Source organism: Phymastichus coffea, unplaced genomic scaffold, assembly GCF_024137745.1.
Source record: "Phymastichus coffea isolate CEN01 unplaced genomic scaffold, Cenicafe_Pcof_1.1 PCOF00003, whole genome shotgun sequence".
Classification (NCBI taxonomy): domain Eukaryota; kingdom Metazoa; phylum Arthropoda; class Insecta; order Hymenoptera; family Eulophidae; genus Phymastichus; species Phymastichus coffea.
In genome coordinates, this window is record NW_026706814.1 from 10,808,021 (window position 1) to 10,828,096 (window position 20,076).

Here is a 20,076-nt window from a genome sequence, read left to right on the forward strand (position 1 = left end):
GAACCTTTATGGAAAACTCTTAAATGCTGTGCAAAAGTTTCAACAACGTCAAACAGATTTTCACATAAAGGACATTTTACCGATGCCATGTTAATTAAATATTTTTACATATAAATCTAAATAATAATTTATAATAAAATACTTATGTTTTGCAAATTTAAGAGATAGATAATATTTGAAATTTAGCTTCTGTAAAATTGACAAATTTGACTAGACATTTGTTAATATATTTCAAATCGTATCCGAGCTTGGTAAAGGCAGATTAATATCATTAAGAAGTTCTTTAATATTTAACGCTACCGGATCCCAACGTGTGCCAAATCGATAAATACCGTGTTGCAGCAAAAGCCATAAATGGTGACTTTGCGATGGATACTCGGCACAAAAAACGTGAAACGCTTTGAAGCAGAGATCTATAGCTTCGAGCAAAGTAGGTATCTTGTATTCGTTGTTGTCTATCATAACATAAACAGAGTCGATTTGGAAGTCTTCCTCACCGATTGTAATTACGTACGGTTGTAATCTGATTCTTTTGCTGATACAAAATAGTCGTCTATTTTCTTTTGTTTTCTGAATGTCGCCATACATCTGCAATTTAATTTTTTTAATTATAATTTATAAATAACATAAGATAATGATAATAAAAAGTTATCTGATAAAACGATGACACATTAAAAACCTTTGCATGAACAATAATCCCTTCGAAGCTCTCCATACACGATGGCTTCCAAAGCTTCCTCTTCTCTTGGGAGATTCTTGCAGTAGAAGTTAGCATAAAAGATAGTAAGAGTAATTCAATATAAATCTTGGAATCTGAAATTAAACACAAATGACTGATTGAAAACTATTGTATAGCAGTACAATATTAAAAAAAACGAATGTACCGTCGGATAATTTTTCTTGTTCTAATAAGTCTTTTAAATTGTTGCACAAATCTTCGTTTGGAATAAACCTTTTTTCATACACTTTTGAGAAGAATTCATGAAAATTTTCAATTGCATTTGGAATTGTACATAGTCCACTTAACGAAAAATCTATATTTATAAGCTCATAAGCTTAAGGACATTTTAATATCTCCCAAGTTATAAATGTGCTATTAATAAGCTTTTTATGCTCATCATTTCGATGCCGATAAAAATATGTGGTTTTCCAATGATATTTAGCTGTAGCCCAAGGTTCTTCATTACTTTTAAGCCAATCTATACTAGCCTGCACTTCTTCAGAAGGAGTGACATCGTCGTCATCATCATCATTTCCTGGATTTAATTGAGCTGGACCATCAGAGCAAGATTTGTAAACTCCTGTTGGTATGCGCTTCAAGTTGTTGTATTTATGAAATAACTTGCCAGTAGCTTTTTGGGAAAATCCGGTAGGTGATTAATTCTTAGCTATAGCTGGAGAATAGTAGATGCAAGAAGTTTCAGTAGGAAATAATTCCACTATTTTTCTCCTGATTATCATGAAATCTGCTTTATTTAGCGGTCTGAAAAATTAATTTATATTTACTTATATGATCGTATATAGTTTGTATATTGTAACGGGGTAAAACCGTTTAATTGTTATATTCGCGCGATTACATTAAAAAGACACGCGAAATTGTCAATGCTCACTACTATTCCGGGAGAGCACGAGAAAGTATGCGTCAGTCAACCGATAATCATTAATAACCTATACTAAATTGAGTGGAAGCTATGTGAGATGAGAGAATCAATGAAAACACTTGTTAGTAATGTAAATCGGATCTTTTATTATCCCTCAAAATTCACAAAAGGTCGGCCCGCGCGTTTGTTTATATGCACGCTCGCTCGTCGACAACACGCTTTGCCGGTACGCTCGCTGCTCTTTGTTAATAGAGCTGACGTTACATGCACGCATCGAATGTTAGAATTAAATCATTACTCGTATAATCGCGATCGCGAAATTAAGCTGGCCAGCTTACCTTATAATTGCAGGCGATCGGAGAACAACACGAATACCTCGCACAGAGCGGAACTGTTTCTATTGTTTCTTTCGCGGCTCGCGAATGCGCGCACGGGGTGGTTTCGCCCTCGATGGCGAAACCTCACACACACGCACACTGCTTGGCCTTCAGCTAGTGTCCGGATGGCTCCTTGGAGGCAGCTGTCACGGCTATCTGGCACTCTCGATTGTCAGCTGATCTGGCGTATCGTTGATAACGGCACGTGAATTGGCGATTGCGGTAGCGAAAGCGGACGGACACTAGGATGGTCTAGGCTTCACTGGTTCAAATTCGTTCGCGCGCGTTCCGTCTGCTCGCGTGCCGAATTCCTTCGTTACCTATTCTGTCCCCCCCGGCAGGTGCTGCCCTCACAGGCAGCAATTAAGCTAAATAGTCAGCGCTAATTTGACGTTTACCGTCACAATATATAACTGTAAAGCAAATGAATTAGAAAAATTGTTTTTAGGTTATGTGTCATTACCTGTCACACAACCTGAGAACATCACACATTAACAAGTGGACGAGCTTTTTTCTCCTTGCCAGTGTTAAGTGTTGCTTACTCAAATACCACTTAATGATATTCCTTCCTTCAAAAGTTTCTGTTAGAATTTATTCGATATCTAGATTTTCAGTGACAAAAATTTTATTAACTTTGTTTACTGTACTCGGCTTATTCGTTCTAGTAAGCGACGAATTCTTGCGAGAGTGGTCTATATCTTCAAACAGAGTAGCTTCATTTAGAGATGAATTTGTAGAGCTATCTACTGATTTTCTGGTATCATTCTGATTGCTTAAATCTTGCAGCGGAGTAGTGACATTGCAACAAATTCAGCATAAACAGAATATACGCTTTTACAAGTCGCTAATCACGTAGTAAAATATTAAAAATAACCTATATTGTATAGAGGTTATTGTATTTTGAAAAGGCAATGTAATAGATATAATACATTGCATACTTACAGATTTTTTTGCAAAATATTCTTGATGTTGTTTCCAAAAATGTTCAACTTTATTTGGCGGAAAAATATTTCTTAGGAAAGTGTACGATATATTCTTGATGTCTTCAGCATTAGTTATTCCGTTTTCTAGAAAAAATCAGATTTAATATTGCACAATTTTGATATTTTTGATTTAAGTTGAATTCAAATGAGTCATACCGACAAATATATCCGAATATGTATTATAACCGATATCGAGCAGGAAATCGTATAGTGAATCCATGTCCGACATTTTCTGATTAATAGATGCAGTTGCCGAAAAAATGTTAGCTGTTACTAGCGAAGGTTATGTTCACAAGAATGCTTCGCCGGCAGTTGACCGGTATTTCCACTGCATATACACAGCGGCACAACTGTTTATGATGCACTCGGCACTCTCTCTCATACTCACTCGGTGCTGATCACACTGACCTTCACCAAAAACGAAAGAACAAAGATTATGTAGGACAATATTAGGTGGAGAAAAATATACTGAATATACTGAAATATAAAATATAGTAATCAAGTCACTTACTTTTATATAAACATTATCGTTTTTTTTTCGAAAATAGAAGTAATGTTAGTTGATTCAACGAAAACGTTGTCGATCCAATGATAACATTGATTGTATTAATAGATAACACTCATTGCCTCAATTTCAATGTAATACTTATTTCAACTTATAGTACGCGTAATCTTAACACTATAACACGACGTTATTCTAACGGATATGACATGTCAAAACAGCAAAATCTGCAGTTGTCCTATTCCTACAGCGAGCGCGTTGTTGAATCAACAATGAACTTTGTCAGATCAATGGCTTAGTTGTTGTGTCGACAGAGGTCATTTAAGTTAACTGAGAGCTGGTTGAATCAACGATGGCTATAGTTTAAACGGCTATATTTTAAAAACTAATAAAGATATCGAAGTCGGATTTTTATCAAAATACTTATAATGCCTTAAAATTTCGAAATAATTACAACAATAAACAATACAACATTTTTTTTAGAAAGTTATTAACTTTCTGTTTTAACAATTCTCTGTTTAAACTAATATCTTAAAAAGTATATATATTGTGACGGAGAATCTCTGCTAGGCCGATCTCGTCCGTTTAGCTCTCGCAAATGTCCGTGCGCCGCGCCAGGCTGAGAATGTGTACGTTTGGCACACACACTCATGCTTGGACCTTTTGTTTACGAGGTGCTGAACACGGGCTGAGCTGACTGCTGGAGCGACGCAGATGGCGCAGAAGAAGAGAGAAAGAGAGAGAGAGAGAGCGCGGAAAATTCGAGAGTCTCTGCTAGGCAATGAGCGGAGAAAGTCGCGCGCGCGGATAAACCGGAAGGTCGCGGTTTTTCCGAGTTGGCCTCGCGACCTCGCCGACGTTTTGTTAATTCCGGAGACACGCCCGGTGCGCGGACGAGTGATAGAGCGTGAGGCTGGGTCGCGCCCAGCCGTGTCCCACAAGATACCCGGCACCGGTGCGTGCGGGTAACCGGCGAGGTGCGCGGGCAAGCGCGCGAGGAACGTGACGTGCTACAGCACCGGGGGAGGCGTAGGTACAGGGAGGAGGCGGAGACAACAACAGCAGCAATTAACGAGCGAGTTCCGGATTGAGAGAGCAGCATCGTAGAGCAAGCGAGAGAACGAGCGAGGAGATAGATAGCGACGACAACAAACATCAGCGAGACGGTCAGCGAGGAGCGCACCAGTGACGTCACGCGCAGAGCGCTCCAGCCGTCGAAGAGGCTGAAGGTCGAGGTCGGTGCCGTATTTTTCTCTTGTCTCTCTCTCTTGCATGTTTGGGCGTTAGTCTATGGTTGGTAGCACAGCAGACCTGCTGGCTACCCGTTAATGGCCTATCACCGAAAAGTATTTTGTCAGGCATTATTGTAGCGATTTAATTTATAAAGAGAATCGGCAGGCTGATCAGCCACCGATTCATCTTTCGCGTTCGGATTCATTGTTGTGCCGCTCGTAGTGTATAAGCGCGAGATCGCTGTATTGTAACTCATTGTTGACGATTAAAGGATTAGTGTTAATCCGCTGTTGTGTTTATTCGCCGCTGTATCACTCCTCATCCCGACTTCGAATCTGTGCGTTTAACGTGTTTATGCTCGACGCGTTATTCAGTCGTGGGAACGTCTTTTGCTTCCCGAATCCCCGAATAAATTATTTGTGCGGACGGCCGCGAGCAACCCAGATGGGTACGGCCGGAATTCTCCGTTACATGGCATCCCTTGTGGGGAACAGCGGTGCGTACGCGTAATTGGGTATTCTTGTGTGTCTTTTCGGACGTTTGTTCAGGAGTGACTAGCGGCGACCTGATATTGTTGTTACCTATTGTTCCTGTTGCGTGTGCGCCGTGTTTGCCATTAGATAGGCGTGAGTTGCTTTGTGGTTGGGGAATTTAAGCAAAACGCCTGAGAACTTTTGGACTTCCCTGAACAGGTGGGAGTCTCCTTTTTTTTTACGAACGCATCGGTTGGGGTGCTCGAGTCGCGTGGTGGCAGTACTGCCGACGGGGCTTACACGCATTGTTGCCTCGAGATCAAAACCTGGTAACGATGCCATCCATCCCAGGTAAACAAGAATTGTTTATCCGGCGCCTTAAGAGGCAGCCTGAACTGCAGCAGCTGCGGGCGCGCATTCTGCGTATGCCCCCACAGAAACTCACTGAACTGATGCTTCAGGAGGGCTTGAGCGCCGAGGGGGAGACGACCGTCCTTCAGGATCGATTTTTCCGGGCTTTCATTATGGCCGCACGGCCAGAGACGGATGCTCCCCTTTTCCCCGAGGATTTCCTATCGGGACGTCTACCGGAGCCAGGTCAGGCCGGTCAGGCCGGAGACCGGGACTCGGGAGTCGATCAGAGCCTGGAGCAGGCGTTGACACGGGAGGCGAATGTTAACCCGCCGGGAGGAGGGGATACCTCCCTCAGTAGGTAAACTAGAGGGGCATCAACTCAGAGGGGTACTAGCTCACTGAGTTGAAGTGTGTGAGTTGAGGTGTGTGCATGTTCACCTCACCCCCCCCCCCCCCCTTCCGATCGGCCCGTGCGCTGTCGACTCACCTCCCCCCCCCTCCTACTGAGTTATACCGATGCGTTCTACGCACTCCCTCCTCCCCTACTGAGTTGATCTGATGTGGCGTGCGTTCTTCCCCCTCTCCTACTGATTTGATTCCTATGCGCGCATCACCTCCTCCCCCTCCTCCTACTGAGTTATACCGGTGCGTCCTACGCACTCCCCCCCCTCCTCTACTGAGTTGATCTGATGTGGCTTGATCTGATGTGGCGTGCGCGTTCTCTGCAGCACTTCCCCCTCTCCCACTGATTTGATTTCCTATGCACTGCGCGCGCGCGCGTTCTGTGTTTCGCGTTTTGATTTTCTTATTGTGTGTGTGTGTGTGTGTGTGTGTGCGCGCGCATGTGCGCGCGTGTGTTAAAAATTTTTAGATTTATCTGAAAAAAAACGGACGGATCGGGGGATCGAACGCGCGTCCTCCGGATCCGCAGGCCGATGCTCTACCGCTAGAGCTACAGCCACTGTTACCACGGGCAATACCGTATTGTGTATACTGGCTACACACGCGATTGATATGTGGGGGGGGGGGCGGCGGCGCCGGCGGCTGCTGCTGCTGCTGCTGGGGAGGGCCCAAGCGCTAATACATACAAATGATAATAAAGTTTAATAAATATACTAATTATAATAAATATTATACATAAATAATTATTATAATTGGTATATAACGAATAATAATTTTTTTTATGTTCGATGTGTGCGCGCGTGTGTGTGTGTGTGTGTGTCTGATCGGTGAAATAAAAAAGACATATTATTAATAATTATTTATTATATAAAAAAATACAAGAAAATATTAAAAAATGTACAAAAAAATACAAAAAAATATAAAAAATGTACAAAAATTTATAAAAAAAAACCGATGCTTAGTTATCGTCACCATCATCATCGTCGTCGTCGTCGTCGTCGTCGTCTTCGTCGTCTTCGTCGTCGTCGTGATCAGCGGGAAATAACTTGGCAACTTTATAGCGCGGGGCGCCGTCGACCGTTTCGTCCATGACGCACAGGCGCTTTTTCCCCGTGATGTGGAGATCCTGCATGAGCGCCGTTACAGGCGATCTCGCAGGTCTACTCAAGGGATCTGGCGACGGCGATCTAGAAGGCTGGCGCACAGCGGGGGAACCTTCGGGACTGCACGACCTTGATGTAAATAATCTACGCACCACGTGTCTGACCGGCCCATTTCGATCTACGTGCCGCCTGCTGCCGCGCTGCGGTGGTGATTCCACCCACTGCTGCTGCCGACTGCAGCGACCAGCGGCGCAGTATACGCACTCCCAGCCCTCGCATACTGGCATGTTGTTGTTGTTGTCGTCGACCTGCAACTAAAAAATGAAAAAAACTTTGAACATACTACCGCCGATTAGAAAAAAAAAGAAAAGAGAAAAAAATCATACCTGTTCTCGTTGGCGGCAGGGCGTCTCTTGTATCTCTGGTGAAACTAAGTTCACCAAGAGCGGCTGCTGTGGCGTTGTGATGTCGATGATCACAGGTGCTGCTCGAGGCGTCACCAGGTCGACGTGTGTCACGTGTCGTGATGATGGTGGTGGTGGTGGTCGACGCGCGACAATCACCTCGCAGACCATCTCCACGTCGTCGTCGTCATCGTCATCAGACCTGCAAAAAAAAGATTCTTTAATTGAAAAAAATTAATTCATATATCTATTTATATATAACAATATTCAACTTACACATTCACCGTTGGTAGCAATCGCAAGCTTGGAGACGGTGGCAGTGATTCAAGTGGCGACCGATGCCTGCTGTAATAGGAAACACATGTATAATAAAACTATGAGAGTAACAGCGATAACGACTACGACGACGAAAACCAGACATCGTAAAAAAAAAAAAAAACGCGATCCAAAAACAAAACAAGAAATTCTAGCTACGTGAGAGAAAGGGACATTAAATTTAAAATTGGAAATACTCTCTCTCATATACACACGTACATACATATTATATAACGAATAATACAATATTATTCAATGAAAAAAAAAGAACAGAACCTCTTTTTTTTTAATGTAAAGAACATATATGCTCTTATTATTATAAAAAATTTATGTATAACTAATACCATTATATTAATAAATTAATAAAATTTAAATATAATTGTGTTATTAGTATAATGGTATTAATTATATATAAAATTTTATAATAATAAGAACATATCTATTTACATTTTAATGATTTTGTTCTTTATATTATAAAAAAACAGAATGAGAGAGAGTAAAAAAATGATACTTACAATAATAATGTCGTTGGTGCAGGTGTCAGCGGCATCCGTATTGTTGCCGCTTCGTGGATGTCGTCGCCATTCCTCCTCGGCGAAGGTGTTCGCGGCTCCTCAACGACGACTTCGTCCACCGCTGCTTCTTGTACCGATAAATCAATCAATCCGACGACTTCATCTTCGGAAAGATCTATGTCCTCGCCCAACGCCTCGATTGCTTCATTCAGTGCGTCTTGCCACGGCACATTGTCCGGCGAAAACAATTGTTCCAACAATTCATCACTCACTGCTTTATCGTTTTCACGCTGCATTTTTCTTCACTGAACTTAACTTCACGACAAAAAAAATCACAATGACGTATCGTTGCAAGGCGTTCGAATTTTATTCATTTTTGAAACACTTGCCGCGTTTTGGTCATTGGTCGAAGATTTGGGAGTAGGGACGCGAGACTACGCGATAGCACTGATTTTGTCGCGCGCATAAGACCATCATAATTAGTGGTGGGAGTAGCTAAAGAAAATGTGATTAGTGCGGAGAAAAGACGCCAATGTGTATTAATATAGGATCGCGATAGCGCATACGCTCTTTTTTTCTCACGCAACGGACGAAGAGTAGGTGGTGGCAAGCCGTTGGTAGTGACAAGTTGCAGCGAACAAACGATCGGCCCTTTTCTGGGCCACTTTTTTTTCAAGTTGACGGAGCTGTACAATCCCGACAGTTAATCGATATCATGATCAGATCAGATAAATTTAAAACAGCACTTTTAAGTGCTATTCAAACGTATGTGCAAATATATTAGTGCTAAATTTTCAATAAAAAACTTATATTATTTTTCTATAAATCAGCACTTTTAAGTGCTATTCAAACGTATGGTTAAATATAACATAGACTAACTATTTGTTTAATAAAAAACTTATATAATTTTTTAATAAATCAGCACTTTTAAGTGCTATTCAAACGTATGTGCAAATATATCGTAGCCGCAAAGGTAAGTACTAAAAACAATAACAATTTGAAATTACGAATAAATTTAACCTTGTGTTTTTCTTTATTCTTACCCCCTCCATTTTCAGCGAAACGAGCAGGTAAGTATAAGGTAAGTATTTTTTTAATTAGTTAAAAATTAGTTTTTAATTATTTTTTTAATTAGTTAAAAGTATTTTTTTAATTAGTTAATCAATATAATATTTAAAATATACAAAATTAAAAAATAGTTCGTTTAAATCAGTGTACAAAATAATATTAAAAAAAAATGATAATTTTTTTCCTAAATCATAAAGTAATATACAGTTAGTATGCACTATCTTTAGAAAGAGCGACAATGACTCAGACGGTAGACCACTGTCGTATAGATGCAAAGGAGGCTAGGTTCGATTCTCCTGTATGTCTATTACCGAAAGATTATTACGAGAAAAAAATTCGATAAATAATGTTACTAATTTTTTCTTATAGAGTATTAGATGTAGACAATTAATTATTAAAAACAACAACAACAAATGTCTCTAAAAAATCAGTGCGTATATGCGACAGTTTTAAATGACGTCACTCGCATAGTCCGTTGAGTCAATTCCCTCAAGTTGTATGCTTTACATACACATACACGCACGCACGCGCGCGCGCACGTGTTTGTATAACTCATAAAAATTAAATGAATTTTTTTTTTTATGGAATGTATGGTATGTATGGAATGAATGGAATGTATGGCATGTATGGAATTTTTTTTAATGGAGGATGGAGGGAGGAAATCTTAATCGTCCGTTATAAAAATGAGCTGCATCTCATCAGCAGTCGCATTCGCATCCAGAGTGAACTAGTGTAAAGTGTGAAAGAGAAAAGGTTATACGAACATTCTACAATGAGCTCCAACGAGATTGACTATAGGTAATTATTTGTTTTATTGTTTATAGAACATACTTTATATATTTTTTAAATATTTTTTTATTTGTGCAGATTTGAGCAAGCGAGGCTGGATAGCTTCACGTCTCAATGGACATGCGCACACGTACGACCAGCAGATCTTGCTGCGGCCGGCTTTTATTATACGGGGCAGATCTATCAAGTACGCTGTTTTAAATGTGGTATGGAAGTCTGTCGTTGGGAAGAAGGTGACGACCCTATGACGGAACATAAGCGCTGGGATGGCGGCTGCCTTTTCATTCGTAACAGAAGTTGCGGCAATGTGCCGATCGGATTGAGCCCCGTACCGGTACCTCCTCCTCGAAGAAAAAGTAAAGATGTTTGTGGACCGTATAAGCTCGATTATCGGGCAGCAACAGCGTGCGCAACAACTAGCCCACTTTCGAGTACAGACGAGCTGCTACTACTGCTACTGCTGCTACTGCTGCTACTGCTGCTACTGCTGCTACTGCTGCTACTGCTGCTACTGCTGCTACTGCTGCTACTGCTGCTACTGCTGCTACTGCTGCTACTGCTGCTACTGCTGCTACTGCTGCTACTGCTGCTACTGCTGCTACTGCTGCTACTGCTGCTACTGCTGCTACTGCTGCTACTGCTGCTACTGCTGCTACTGCTGCTACTGCTGCTACTGCTGCTACTGCTGCTACTGCTGCTACTGCTGCTACTGCTGCTACTGCTGCTACTGCTGCTACTGCTGCTACTGCTGCTACTGCTGCTACTGCTGCTACTGCTGCTACTGCTGCTACTGCTGCTACTGCTGCTACTGCTGCTACTGCTGCTACTGCTGCTACTGCTGCTACTGCTGCTACTGCTGCTACTGCTGCTACTGCTGCTACTGCTGCTACTGCTGCTACTGCTGCTACTGCTGCTACTGCTGCTACTGCTGCTACTGCTGCTACTGCTGCTACTGCTGCTACTGCTGCTACTGCTGCTACTGCTGCTACTGCTGCTACTGCTGCTACTGCTGCTACTGCTGCTACTGCTGCTACTGCTGCTACTGCTGCTACTGCTGCTACTGCTGCTACTGCTGCTACTGCTGCTACTGCTGCTACTGCTGCTACTGCTGCTACTGCTGCTACTGCTGCTACTGCTGCTACTGCTGCTACTGCTGCTACTGCTGCTACTGCTGCTACTGCTGCTACTGCTGCTACTGCTGCTACTGCTGCTACTGCTGCTACTGCTGCTACTGCTGCTACTGCTGCTACTGCTGCTACTGCTGCTACTGCTGCTACTACTACTACTGCTGCTACTGCTGCTACTGCTGCTACTGCTGCTACTGCTGCTACTACTACTACTACTATGACCACCCGGTATGTTACGCTAGCCGCACACTGAATGAACACGAGAGGAATTACACCGTGTCAGAGCTCGAATGCCTCGCCTTGCTGTTCGGCATTCACAAGTTCAGACCGGATATCGAGGGCGCGCATTTTACTGCAGTCACTGATCATACGGCTCTGACTTGGTTGAAAAATAAGAAAGACCCTTCGGGGCGGTTGGCCCGCTGGATCCTTGAGCTACAGCAATGGGACTTCGAGCTGGTGTATCGCAAAGGGGCATTCCACCATGTCCCAGATGCATTATCTCGTGGGACAGGGGTCCAGGAGGACATCGCAGCATTCGACAATATTGTCGACTCGTGGTACCTCCAACGGTTGAAGGACGTGGAGTCGAAACCACAGAAGTTCCAGCATTGGAAAATCGACGACGGAATGCTGTACAGATATGGTACCAACGAACTCCTGGACCCAGTAACCCATAAGGAGCAGTGTTGGCGACTCGTCGTACCGGAGGAGCGTCGATTACGCGTCATGCGAGACGCTCATTGCGAACCGTCGGTGGGACACCTTGGTCGCGAGAAAACGTACGATCGCATCGCTCGCGAGTATTTCTGGCCGGGTATGTGGTACGATGTGCAGAAGTTTGTGCAGGCCTGCCAACTATGCCAGCGTTACAAAGGTGAACAGGACGTACCGAAGGGCTTAATGAGCAAGCGAGTGGTCGAGCGTCCGTGGGCAGTCATTGCCACGGATGTAATCGAACTACCCCGTAGTAAGAATCGGTATAAATACCTGGCGGTATTTCAAGACCTGTTCACCAAATGGGTGGAGTTCAAGCCACTCACTGTCGCTACGGGAAAGACCCTGGGGAATGCCCTCGAGGAACTAATCCTTTTTAGATGGGAGATTCCCGATTACTTAGTGAGCGACAGTGGTAAGAACTATTGCGGGGCCGAATTCAGGGGCATCCTCAAGGAATACGGGATTGAGCATGTGCCCTGTCCACCCTACCACCAACAGGCCGATTTTTGTGAGCGGGCGATCAAGACGCTAAAGACCATGATCTCGATCTTCGTAGACCATGATCACCGCGACTGGGATAAACACCTGCACGAGTTCCGGCACGCAATAAACACGGCCGTACAATCGACTACGAGGGTATCGCCCGCGTTCCTGAACTTCGGAAGAGAGCCACGCCCAGCCAAAAGCTTACGAAGAGAAGTGGAAAAAAGAGGACCGTTCGTGCGTCTTTCTCCTGAGGAATGGGCCGACCGGATGAAGCGCCTGAACGCGCTGCGGAGCCTCGTGCTTAGGCACATTGACCAGGCACAGAACAAACAAAAGAGGCATTATGACCCCAGCCGCCGGTTTGCCCAGTTCCAGGAGGGCGACATGGTGTGGCGAAGGTCGCACACCCTCTCTAACGCGGCGAAGGGTAGGAGCGCGAAGTTAGACCCCTCGTACATCGGACCGTATAAAGTGCTAGAGGTGCTGTTCCCGGAATTATATATCCTGACGACGGACAGCAAGAAACAGGTAGATCGCGTGCACGTGAAGGAGCTGAAGCGGTATGTCCCGCCGCGAAGAGAACCCTACAACATAAGAGGGAGGAAGGACATTAGTTAGAGAACTCTTGCAAATCACGTCGCGCGTTCCACTCCTTTCCCCCCCCCCCTTCCCGAGAAGTACCTTTTCTTGCCTTGATAGGTCGTTGACGGTCAAGTGGTTTGAGTCGTCGATCTATCCAGTGTTGCATGCCAACTTCTGTACTAATCGGGTGGAGGGTCATTCCTGTTCTACTAACCCAGTTGCGAAAGGGGTACGGTGTGGGAGCTTTACTTTGTCTTTGTCTGTTTACAGGAGGTTCTCGACATGAGCTTGGAGGAGGAGATTGGCCACCTTCAAGCGCTGGTGGGCCCGACTCAGGGGCGGGAGGCGACGGCCCCCGCAGAGTCTCCGGGGGAGTCGGGGGTAACCGCAGCTGGCAGCCATGCCGCTACGGACATACCACCCGCAGACCCCCCTAAGGTGCGGGAGCTCGCCCCTCGCCCCGGGCCTGATGGGCAAAACCCTGAGGGGGAGCCCGACTCTACTCTTGGGCCGGCCGCGGATGCGATGGGCGAGGCCAGTGGTGGCGCGCCTTCGGCGCCGCCGGCCGTTGCTCCTCTCCCGCCGCACCTGAAACGGCAGGCTCGGGAGCAGCGGGAAAAAGAGGCTCTCAAAGCCAACTTCGTCCCGCTGGAGTCGGTTCCCCACCCGGGTCGGGCCGAGTGGGACAACCACCTTAACACCGGCCCAGCTCGTCAGGCGCTTCCGCTCCAGCAGGCGCTGACCAACTTGGCTTCCCGGGCACCGCGGGCCCGCGCTCGGATTGGGCGCGCCTACGCGGGGGTGACCATAGGCCTCCAGACCGCCCGCACCCGGGGTCTACAAACCCGCATAGAACCGGGCACCCCGGGTTTGCGATTTGGAGCGGCCAGGGAGGGGGACCATGGCCCCCCACCGATGGTCCGGGAGGAACCAAAAGTTCCAACACACGCCCCGAGGCGGGAAGTAAAAGTTCCCCTCGCGGTGCAGTTCCTCCCGGCGTCGGGCGAGCCAGAGGAAAGGCCACGCAGGGCGCTCCCGCCGATGCGGCCCGGCGGACGGGGCCTCTTCCCCCCCGAGGGGTACCAAGATGAGGACGTCCCCGAACCCTCGAGGAAGAAGAAAGCTGGGCGGCTCCCCAACTTCTCCACGGACGTAGAGTTCCGCTACGTCGGCGACAGCCCGCCCGCGCAGAAAATCCTGACTGCGGGAGTAGAGGCAACAAGCCGGCGTGAGGCGGACCGAGACGCGTCCGGAGGGGTTGGGCAAACCCAGACCTCGGGGGCGGAGCCGGTTCTCCCCAAAGGGGCGAACCTGGACAAACCTAGCCCCATGAAGGTGGAGGGCCCTGGGTCGAGTTCACCCCCGGGACCGGGGTTGGCTAGTGATGGACCTGCGGCTGGAGAGGAGGCGTCGGGCCAGACGCGTTTGTGGCGCCCGTTCATCGACGACGACGGCGTTTTCTGGAAGGTGTACCCGGATGGCCGTCGTCGCCGAAGGACACGGGCTGGAGCCAAGCGCGGTCCGGCCAAGAAAAGGGCCCTTCTCGCCGCCAACTCGGGTGCGTCGGGAGCACCCTCCCCCGTGTCGACGCAGGAACCCGCCACCCAACGGCCGGAGCTCCAGTCGGAAGCCACGGCAGCGGCAAAGGCCGAACCGGCACCAGGCCGACAGGCCGGGACCGGACCAGGCCGAGCGCCGTGCCGGGCTCCACCACGCTGGCAAGCGCTGGAGCATTACGCCGACGGGATGGCGGAAACCACCCCCTCCACATCGTCGTCACTGGCGTCGACGGGGACGTCGCCACCACCATCGGCGACGTCGGTGGCGCCGTTGGCGGTGCCCTCGGCAGCCATGCCGATAGTGGCATCGGTAACTTTACCATCTTTGGCGCCACCGGAACCGTCGACGCCGCCCTCCCCTCGATCGATCGCCCTGGCATACCTTGCCGGGCTGTCGATTGGGGACCGGCTGCGGTTCGTCGCTGAGGCGAGCGAGCTCTCGCAGCCTCCACCCCGTCAGGAAGATCGGTAAGACGGGGAAGCGACGAGGTAAGTTATGTTTGACTCTGCTTATCGTTTCTTTTTCCTTTTGGTTTATGTGTATTCAATTTGTCTCCCCTCTGGTTTATTTCAAGCTGACCCTCTTCTTTCACCATCGTAATCCTTTAAGATTATTTTATTTTATTTGATTTAATTTGGTATCCTCCCAGCTCGAGTACGGCGCCCGGGCGGTGAGAGCGGGAGAGACAGCCCCCGATCCTGGTAAAAGGATCGGTTGCTTCGGGGGGGCTGTGACGGAGAATCACGGCTCGACCGTTGCTCTCCGCCGGGCTCTCACTGGTTCCCCGTGTGCCTCGCCGAGCTGGGAGAGTGCGTCAGTTGAGCACACTCTAATGGCTCCGTCTTGCTCTTTCTTTCGAGGTGCGACGGCAACGGCGGCGATTGGAGGGAGCCAACGTGGAGAGCGCAGCGAGAGAGAGAGAGAGACAGAAGATAGGGGAAAGCCGGCGAGTCGTCGGCAGACCTGCGCGCGCATCTCGCCGGCTTGAAGAAAGAAGATCGGCAGTATCTGCTAGAGAGTCGCACGGTCCGCCGCGCGCACACAATTTTCTTCAATTACCCTGGACGTGTTTGTGAGTTCCCGCACCCTCGCCGAAGACTTAAGTTATATGTGATACATGCCCGGTGCGCGGAGTGATCGCTTAGAGTTTGGTGGAAACTGCGGAGCCGGCACCGGTGCACGTGGGCGACCGGCGAGGTGACGCGGGCGTGTGCGCGCGTGCGGCCAACTTAGTGAGCCTGGTGAGTGCGAGTTTCGTGCCGATCGACTTCCCTGGGCGGAACGAGGCACGGCACGACACACATATACACACACACAAACACTCTAACAACAGCAGACGAATCTACCCGACACGTATTAACAACAACCACGACAACAGAGATAACAACAGCAGTAACAACAGCAACAACAACAACAATAACACCGACATAACAACCACAACAACAACACCACAGCAAGGAACAAGGGAGAGACGAGACTACGAAAGAGAGCGATCACCTAGATATCCCGCCTTTATTTTGCAGAGCATTTTGGAGGTTGACGGGCACAGTAGCATCGAGGCGGACGACGGAGTCGATACGAGGCAAGGTCGGTGTGGTGTTTTCTCTTTCTCTCTCTCTCTCTGTCCGAGGCGTCGAGTAAACACCTCGCAGTTCGGCAGCCCTGCCGATTGCGAGGTCGTTCACTATTGTGTTCGGGTGAATATTACTTTGTATACGAGCGTCTCTATTCCGATTCTCTCGCGATCGTTCGGATAATTAACGGCTCGGCGCGCAGACCTGCCGCTGGCTCATTATTATCGTGAGACGATAGGTAATTGTCACGACGTGAGAATATCGGATTTACTTTTTTAGTTTGTGAGTTACGATTATTTTGTATTTTCCCTTTTCTTTATTATTTTGTATTTCTTTTTACTATTATTTTATATCTTTCCGTTTTCAGTTATCACTTAGTGATCTAATATTAATGTGTAGTTTATTCGCGGCTTTACTCAATTGTTAATTTTCCTCGCTTTCCTTTTAGTATTAAAGATTGTTGTTAATTCAGACTCAATTCCGATTATTATTCCCTAAGTCACTCCTAATCCCAAGTATCAATCCGCCTACGGTTAACGCGTGTGCTCGACGCGTTATTTAGCCGCGGGAACGGTTTTCGCTTCCCGAATCCCCGAGAAATAATTTGTACGGACAGTCACGAGCCATCCACTGAAGGACGACTGGATTTCACCGTTACAATATATTTTTTTAAATTCTTGTTCCTAACGTATTTCTAAGGATTTTTGCTATCGAAATCAATCATAAAATTCAAGGGCCCGACATATCGGAAGGCGTAGCCCTAATCAAAAGAAGATGCCTCAGCGTAAGACCACGAAGACGTCCCGCTGCCGTTGCGACGTATAACGAGGAACACGCAGGAGCAAGAATTTTTCAAAAAAAAATATACTTTTTGAGATATTAGCAATTGTGTAAATAAAAAGTTAATAATTTTCGAAACAAAATATTTTTTGTTTATTGTTGAAATAATTTCGAAATTTTAAGGCATTATAAGTATTTTCAAAAAAATCCGACTTCGATATCTTTATTAGTTTTTAAAATATAGCCGTTTGAAAATTTTTTATCATTTTTCTGTAATTGTTAATAACTTCTGATATAATTAATGTATTGTAACGGGGTTAATACCATTTATTCAATTTAATGCGCACGATCGTATCGAAGAGCGCGCGTGATTACCTATACGTTTAAATATAAAACTGCAGAAACCCGCAAGAAAAAAAAGGTCACATATATGACAAAATCTCCGAAAAAATACTACAAAAACAAATAAAACAAACTAATAGAAACATAATAAAAATGTCAACACTTTTTATTAAAAATGCCGAAAATAAAGTTAATCGAACTTTTTCCGTATTCACGAGCATTATTTGGTTCTAGAAACACGGGAAAAAATGTCTGAAACGCCTTGCTAGTCAAAAAATTTTTTTTTCAATTTTATGACTCAAAAAGTGAGTATTTTTCGTAGATATCTTTACGAAATTAACGTAGCTGGTGCGATTGGTTGAAAAAATCATTTCTCGAGCAAAATCAAAATCTGTTAATATTTCGTTACTCGATCTAATATCGATCAGATTATATATCGAATAACTTCTTTTCATATTAATCAATCTATAACGAGTGAAACTGCTGACTCGTTATGTCTCTCTCTCCTATTTCTCCAAACCTATCCTATGTATTAACGAATTTATTGTACTTACATTTAATTATTGTATATCTACATATGCAGTTGCACTCCTGTTCCGATACAAGGTAAGTAAGGTGAGAGAGAGAGATGCGAATACGCAGGGACACATCTGTGCGCGACAGCAGGGCGCGGAGAGAGAGAGATAGATATGGTCGCGCCTTAGCGAGTGACCGTGCCCACTGATTGGCTTACTGAGACGAAATCGCGAAGTTGAGTCCGCGGCGCGAGTAGTAGCCGTTTTAACACGCTAGTGAGCGGACGAAGTTCCATCGACTGTTCTCTTCTACCGAACCACAGCTTTATCGTTTTGTCTTTTTCTTCGACTCAGTAGTTACATGGGAGACGTTCGGTGCCCAATCGAGTACGAGCTCTCTCTTTGTGAGCTTCTCTACTCGGGGAGCAGGTTGCGACGTCGCCTGACTCCTCGGACAGGCCGGATACGTGTGCTGCGGTTGGTGGTGCAGAAGATAGGACTGTTAGTTCATAAGAGACTGCTTCTGCCGAGGGAGCTAGGGCTGTATGGTGCACGGGGCGACTCGTCCGTTGTGTGCGTGCGTCAACGCGGACCTCCACCGAAACCTTCGACGGACAAAGAGTATCGGCATATGCTTTGTAAGTACCGGCTTCATGGTTTGCTCTCTCTCTTTCTATTCGTTCGCTCGGCGTGCTTTCTCCCTCCCTCCAATCGCTATTGTTAATTATTTACTATTAAAGATTCTTGTAGACGTTCTAATATATCTATAGCTCGCTACTTTATTCGAACACCCTCCCTTCTCACGCCGACAACCGCCTACGCATTACCGATATTCGCGCTTCTTGACCAACACGACGAATCTGCGCTGATCCGACGTCCTGTCGCCGACGAATACGGGACCTGGGAGGACAACTACGTCCAGGAATTTCAGCCTTCGTTCACTCGACCATTCTCCATCAGATCGAAGATTCGTTCGGTTTCGCGCGTAAGTTACTTAATTTCGGAACCAGAAATTGCGAACAAGGACTTCTCGTTATCAACCGTCCGCGGCTGAAAATAATATCAGCATGTAGGGAAGGGAGGGATAACGACACGTAAAATTTAAAATATCGGTCACACTTGATTTTCCTTTATTCTAAAATACACGTATAGTTACGGTCGGAATGGCGGATGGTCAGCGCGACTTGACACGACTCAAAGCGCGGCGTAACAGATCCACACGTCCCGGCAAATTAAATCTGTGATGGCCTAACACTCTCCATCTCCGAATTCGTAACTGTAATTTACTATTTCACTATCTAAATTCCTTTTCTTTTTGATCCTATCACTCACGACAATTCGGAAAATGGCGGATGGTCAGCACGACTCGATTGGAGCACTAAATTCCCGGCGTTGACGGATCCACGCATCGTGACGGTATTATTCGCAGGAGAAAAATCATGCACCGCACTTCACAATTAATATTAGTGAGTGGCACTTTGTCTACTTACAGATTTCTGCTGAAGAACTCGACAAACGAAACTATGGCAGCGAATCTGGTACAATTGCTTCCTTCCAATCTAGCGATCAGCGACAAAATGAATGAAAAACGGCTTTTTGCGGTCAAAGATCTTTCCTCTCCTTTTTTCGAGAAGAAATCCTATTATTGGCCGATATGCTAATTCGGATATCGGTAGCGCCCTCCGAATATTTCGTCATTGGTCAGTATGTAAATTAGAAAAGTACAGCGCTCTCATTTTATCTCCTACTTTCGTCGCTATTTACCCTCTCTCACCGCCCACTAAGTCGGCTAGCATTGATTGATGAGAAAGGTCTACCTCTACTCTTATTTATTTTTCGATGCGGACGGAAATCAAATTTTATTCTAATTCGCTTATTGGTCGTGACGTCACCAGCGAGTTTCGTCAGAGTTTCGAATTTCATCAATCAATATTTATCAATTTAATTCGTCAGATTGCTTGTCGCTTATTAATACATTTAGAGGATTATAGCGGCCACATACAAGTATTTATAATTTTATATTTTAATATGTTCCACGTATAAGTCGCATCGCTAAATTATTTGTAGTGACATTAAAATTGTAAGTCGGTCTTATTTTCATAACACCCTTATCATCGCATTTACATTTGAATCTGTATAATATTTTAGTTCGCTCGCTTCATATAATCTGTCTCGCTTGCTCTCTCTTAGTCTGTCTCGCTCGCTCTCATTTAGTCTGTACCGCTCTTCAAGATGGCCGCCTTTGCTCCCGCATGTCAACCTCGTGTTCTG